The sequence below is a fragment of the Chenopodium album genome, chromosome 14 (genome assembly GCF_948465745.1).
Source record: "Chenopodium album chromosome 14, dcCheAlbu1.1, whole genome shotgun sequence".
In the NCBI taxonomy this organism is placed as follows: Eukaryota; Viridiplantae; Streptophyta; class Magnoliopsida; order Caryophyllales; family Amaranthaceae; genus Chenopodium; species Chenopodium album.
The window spans coordinates 7,328,076-7,334,681 of record NC_137847.1 but is presented as its reverse complement, the minus strand read 5'-3'; the positions used below and the strand labels follow the sequence as shown (position 1 = coordinate 7,334,681).

Genomic DNA, 6,606 nt, shown 5'->3' with positions numbered 1-6,606 from the left:
AGGAAGGGCAGCAGGCAACTTTCATTATGTTTTAATATAGTTTTTCCACTTTCGTTGATGTAATCACATGTAACTTTGAAGGCCATTCCTGACCATTAGTATAAGTAATTGAGTATGTGTAATTGGGAGGGTATTGAGAAATATTGTGAGGAAACTCTTGGAGAGTGGCAACCTAAAGTTGCTTGGAGATTGGCAGCCTCAAGTTGCTACCTTTACCCTTCTTATTCTGTTAATGAAGAAGCCGTCATTCTCTTATTTGAATGTGTCAATTGTGCTTGAATGTCTTGAATTAGCTAGTCCATAACAGGATGACAAGTTCTTCCCATTTACAAGAGAATGACAAAGATGTTTCAAGATTGTTGTCAGTAGTTTTATGATTTTGTACCTGTTGGTAGGTTTTTGTACAAAGATGTTTGCAAGCTTTTCTTCCTTAGTTCATATCTTCTTAAATATACATCTTGTCCTTTTAGCATTTATTTATTTATTTTTTCTAGAAACATAAATTTGTGACTTAGGAACCTTATCTGTGCTATCAAGTCAAGTCATTTTGGTAGAGGGTATGTGTGTGTTGGGGAGGGAGGGGGTGTAACAGGCATAAGAAGTTTTTGTACAGACCTGTTTTAATGACCAAACTGTCTACTTTTTTTTTTTTTTTGCAAATTTTCTAGCATATTTAATATTAGTTGAATAATTATCTTATTCTCTTTCTATGTTGCTGAGCTAAATATCGACCTACATCTGCAGGTCGTGAAGTCTGGTGATACAATTTTTATAGGACAGTATCTATTCACTGGAACTGAGACTACTTCTGTTTGGCTTGAGCCTTGAGGTCAGTCAATAAGATATAAACTGAAAAATAAAAGAGTTGTTATGCTATTACAATGGTTTCTTCAATTATCTATGTCAGGTAATTTGTAAAGGATATTTCATAGCAGTGTACACCAGTGACTGGATCTCTAGTTATTAGTGAATTAGCTGATTTTGTCTGAAATTTCTAGGAACTATATTAATAATAGCCTAGTTTTAGAGTTGAATACTTGATGCAACTCAGAAGTAAAAGCCAGACAAGAACCTGAATCTCATGTCTTTTATAAGTGCCCCCTATTTAATCTTCTGTTATAATTGATGCTTTGTGGTTCACTATGACACTATTTGTTCATTAACCTATCTATTGTTAAATCAATGTCTTGTTTAGACTCTTGAATAATAATGCTTATCATTTGCTTGTAGATTATCAGAAGGCTGCCAGGACACAGGGTTTGAAGTCATGGCCAGTTCAATGAACAATGAAGCCTATAAAAGGTACTCTCTCCGTCCCTTAATTCAAAACCTCTTTCGAAGATTTATTACTCACATAATAAAGAGGAAGAGGCTTTGTGTTAAGGGATGAAGGGAGTATTGTTTATACACAGGGTTTGAAGTCATTGCCAGTTCAATGAGCTATGAATTACTTTACTTTGTTTTTTTTTTTTTTTTTTTTTTTTTTTTTAATGTGTACGTGTAGTTTGGTGGAGATGATTGGGAGGGCATTTTACGATGACAGCACACTTCAGCGCAGTCGAAGTGGCAATGACAACCACGGAATATTTGTTGTGGTTCTGGACTTTTTGGCCAGGTTTGAACTACTAACTTGAAAATAAAAGGAATATCAAGTTATTATTGTATATGATATTAGATTAATTATGTTGCCATTTCAATAAAAAAATACTCAAGCTTTGTCTCTTAAATTCTTGTGTGATAATCTGAAGTAGCAGTGTGAGAATTACAGCCTATTAATAACTTACACTAAATTCCAGTAATCCAGAATGGTTCGATGTGGTTGAAATCGCAGAACGCTTGAAGCTCAGCAAACGTCAAGTTCAGGAGGCTTTAGTGTTTCTTGAAGATGAAAAGTTGCTCAAACGTGAACAGAAAAAGGTATTAAATTTATTATGTTGAAATATGTATTATTAATTGAAATCTATACTTAGTATTTAAAAACACAAACCATAATTTTTCATATGACACATGTCATCACAAGTCACTCAATACCACATATGACACATGTCACCCCTTTTAATCTTTTTGTTTAAGTCTTAATGTATTCCATAACTTGCAAATTCAATTAAGAAAATGAAGTGTTTCATTTCCATCATAATAATATAAAGTTGAACCAATTAATATCCTTCACATAAACAAATAAATTGAATTATATAAAAATTGTCTTTTTAATTCCTAGACTTAAAACATAACTTAAACTAATATGTCATTTCATATCCTACAATCTTTATGTATATATACGTAACTAAATTTCATTATCTTTTTCCATTGTTCTACCCTCATTCTTTTTTTCCCTTTAAGTTTTAGCAATGAAACAATTACTTCGTATTTCATATCAAAAGTTTCAACTATTGAAAAACATACCTACATATGAAATAACTTAGGTAAGAACCCGTGCATCGAACGGGCCAAAAGGCTAGTTAGAGGTTAATGAGAGGAGAGTTTATTTAAATACTACAAGATGTTTACCAACTTTGTTCAGCCACCCGTACCCCAATTGTCCAAAGACAAAATCTGTTGGGTATTTCCCTCCTATTTGGAGGAAGAGCCCACATTATTTGTATGGGCTATGTTAGTATGTGTTATTTTTTGGCATTCCATGTGGGTCTTTTGCATATGGGCGCATGTGAAGACTTTTGGAGTCATAAGGGGCTGACTCATCAAGAGAAAAGCTGTTGGAGAAGCTTCTTGAACCATCAAGAACAAGAAAAACACACACACAAACACAAGTGAGGCAGAGAGTAGTAGTTGTAGTGGTTCTCTTGGAGCAGCCAGCTTGTTTTGCTTGATCAGAAGGTCAAACGTTTCCCGATCGACCTCAAATTTTGATACAACATTCTTGCCATCCCAACCTTCATATCCAACGGTTGGATTGTTGTTTCGTGCTCCCTAAGTTGGTATTTTGTCTACAGCCCTAAACTCCTTATTTTGTAATTTTACCACTTTTGAGTGATGTTTATGGAGTTATATTGTGCCAAGTTTGTTGCTTGATGGTTGTATGTGTCCCTAGTGTTAACTAAGGAAGACGATTGTTCTTTGTACCCACTTATTATTGTTGTTGATTTGTGGAAGGGCTTAGTGCCGGCTTACGGTGCTCATGGTTTTTACCCATATTGGGGTTTTCCACATAAATACTTTGTGTGCTTTAATTTCTTGCGTTTGTGGGCTGTTTTACATTGCTTGATTCTTGCTTAAGATTGGTGTTATTTGCCTATTTTTGACAACACATCGGGAAAGTGATCACATTGTACTTGCGTGTGTATTTTGTGTATCGTGTGTGCATCTTTCCCAACAAAATCAAACCAGCAAAGCTTGAAATATATCATTAGCCACCCTATTATTCTTTATTTATCATTCTAACCCCTGATTGTCCTTGTGTCAATGCAGGGCGGTCAGACATTTTGCTATGCTCTAGACTATGGCCAGGTTGATTTTCTATTGTGTTGTAGTTGATTTATTTCTTAATCTAAAAACTGAAACTATTTTCTTCATATTAACTTATATGGTCAAAAACTAAAATATTATGATTTCTTGCAGATTTACACCGTGATCAATTACAAGCTGTTGAAGATGAAGGACATGTTTGAGACTACGGTTGCTGGATACATTTGCACTATGTGTTCTAAAAGGTGTTTATCATAGTTTATAGTTTGTAATTACATTTTGGGTTTATATTAAATATTCACTAATTTTATTTTCACTAATTTTATTGTATAATTAGGTATTCAGCTCTTGATGCTACATCACTGGTCTCTGAAGATCAACAAAACTTTGTTTGTGAAGTATGCAAGGCTGAACTAGATTCAGAGACGGATAGGCTCAGGAAACTTCGAGATAAATTTGAGGTTTGTGACTATATTAAACCTGAAAACCTAAAATTAAATGAAGTTATTTTGAATGAGTTCACATGAAATACACTCTGCCTTCATATGCCCTCTCATTCCACAATAATCACACTTCCTTACCAATTATTTGTTCCTCATTCTTTTATAATCTTTCTTTCTATGATGAGTTGAAGTCTTTGGTTGCTCTGTGTTGGTGGGTTCAAAAACAAGAACACAAGATCTATTGGTTGGGGTGGAAGAAGCTCTTTAAGCCTAAAAGGGAGGAGGGTTTGGGGTTTTGAGATTTTTAGCTTTTTAATTGTGCCCTACTTGGTAAGCAAGCATGGAGGTTGGTGAAGAGTCTGGCAGCTTGCTGGAACCAGTTATGAAGGCTCGTTATTTCCCAAGTTCAAATTACAAATAAATAAGTTTTAATAAGTTCAATTAAGTTGGGACTGGGGAAAACATTGAGGTCTGGACGGATCCATAGGTGCCTTATACTCAGTCGAGAAAGATTTTGTCACCCTGTGGTGATGCCAACCCGAATTTGAGAGTGAGTGATATAATTGAGGCAGATTCGGGGTCTTGGAAGGTTGATGTACTCTCTCAAATTTTTCTCCCATTTGAGGTTGATCTGTTGATAGGGTGTTGAGTATCTCTATTAGTGTGCGGAGGCCAAGTGACATTTTATGCTGGGATTTAGAAAAGAAGAGCGATTATACTGTCAAATCTGCTTACCAGGCAATTTTTGATGATCAGAGATGGGGTGAAGATGCTGTTCAGGCATCTGACAGGTCTATTTGGAAAAAATTTTGGCAGCTCCGTGTTCTTCCTAGAGTAAAATTTTTTGCTTGGAGGGCATATCACAATGCTCTTCCTACCAGCTGCAGCATACACAAGTGCATTAATACTCATGATCCAGAATGTTCAGCTTGTGGCAGGGACTTCGAATTCACCATTCATGCTTTGAAAGAGTGTGAGAAGGCTCGTGAAATCTGGAAAAGAAGTGAGTTTGGCTTTTTTGCAGATTTGAAGGTTAATAATATTATTGACTGGTGGGAAGCTTGTTTTTTGGAGTTGGATGCTATAAACTCAAGGTTCAAGATTCAATCAAACAGTACACACAAGAGAAAACAGAGGAAGCTTGAGGACTTTTGGATTAATTTCAAGAGCAACGGCTACAAACTACTCTCCTGCTACTACAATAAAGATGGAAGCTTGGAGGCTACACTTCTTCTACTACTACTACTAAGATTACTTCAAAACTCACATGCCTTCATTCTCTCTATTCTCTTATATACTAGACATTCCCCCTTCCCTCATGTAACCTAGTAATTAAAACAAGCTGTACTATTCTGCCAAAATGGCTATACACAATCACATTCATTTACCATACTACTCAGTGGAATAATAATTAATTTTGTTCTCTTTTGCTGCTCTGAAATCTTTGTCTGATGCTTCCCAATTTGCTTGCTACTGCTGTCCTGCTCCAGTCTTCTTGTGTCTCCTTGAGTAAACTTGGATTGGTGGAATGGTGTTGGGTTGATCCATAGCATTACTCCCCCCCGGAACATCCACCTTGTCCTCAAGGTGGAAGGATGGAAAACGCAAGTTAATTGCCTCATAATCCTCCCAGGTAGCTTCAAACTCGGGCAAACCAAGCCATTTGAGTAGCACTTCAGTGCGGTTTCTGCCTTGTTCCTCTCTATTGCGCACAGCCAGCACTTGCTCAGGTTCCACTTCCAACTCTAAATTGGCAGTGAGTTGGGTAGGAATGGTTGGGTTGACTGGTGTATCCCCAACGGCTTGCTTCAGCTGAGACACATGGAAAACCGAGTGAATCTTGCTGCTCTCAGGTAATTTCAGTCGGTAGGCAACCTTCCCTACTCGTTGTACAGCCTCAAAAGGCCCATAGTAGCGTGCAGCAAGTTTCTCAAAAGGGCGGCTGACCAATGATTGCTGTCTATAGGGCTGCAGCTTCAAGTAAACCCAATCCCCGATCTGAAATTCCAACCCCCTCCGCTTACTGTCAGAGCTTTCCTTCATTAACTGCTGTGCCCTGTTAAGGTTCATCTTCAACTCATCCAAAATTAAATCCCTCTCCTTCAATCCCTCTTCCAAACTCTTCATCATGGTTGCATCTTCCTTCACCTTCCAAATTTTTGGTGGGTCACGACCATAAACCACCTTAAATGGAGTCATCTTAGTTGAGATATGTGGTGAGGTGTTGTAAGAGTATTCGGCCCACGGTAACCATTGAGCCCAATTCGTCAGTTGATTGGCCACAAAACAACAAAGGTAGGCTTCCAAGCATTTGTTTACCACCTCCGTTTGCCCATCCGATTGTGGATGGTACGCGGTGCTTCGATTAAGATGCGTGCCTTGTAACCGGAATAGCTACTTCCAAAAGAGACTCATGAAGACCTTGTCTCGATCGGAGACGATAGAAGATGGAAAGCCATGTAATCAGACTATCTCTTTTACAAACACATCGGCTACCTTAAGAGCATTGAAAGGTGTCCCACGAAGTGGCTGTACTTAGACAAACTATCCACCACCACTAGGATCACATTGACCCCCTTGGAGAGTGGTAAACCCTCTATGAAGTCCATAGAAATGTCCTCCCACACCACTTCCGGCACGGGTAGTGGTTGAAGTAACCCGGCAGGAGCTTGTGGAGATGTTTTACTCCTTTGGCAAACTTCACACAACCGCACATACTCCCCTACACCCTTCCTCATAT

General features: G+C 37.8%; 1 long non-coding RNA gene across 1 annotated transcript; it reads left to right on the top strand.

Moving 5' to 3' along the window:
- The first annotated feature begins 2,751 nt into the window (after positions 1–2,751).
- LOC145578780 (uncharacterized) lies at positions 2,752–5,301 on the top strand. The gene is made up of 4 exons (XR_014098920.1): positions 2,752–2,936; positions 3,427–3,465; positions 3,577–3,668; positions 3,761–5,301. It is a non-coding gene; the product is annotated as an uncharacterized LOC145578780 (long non-coding RNA).
- Positions 5,302–6,606: the final 1,305 nt, after the last annotated feature.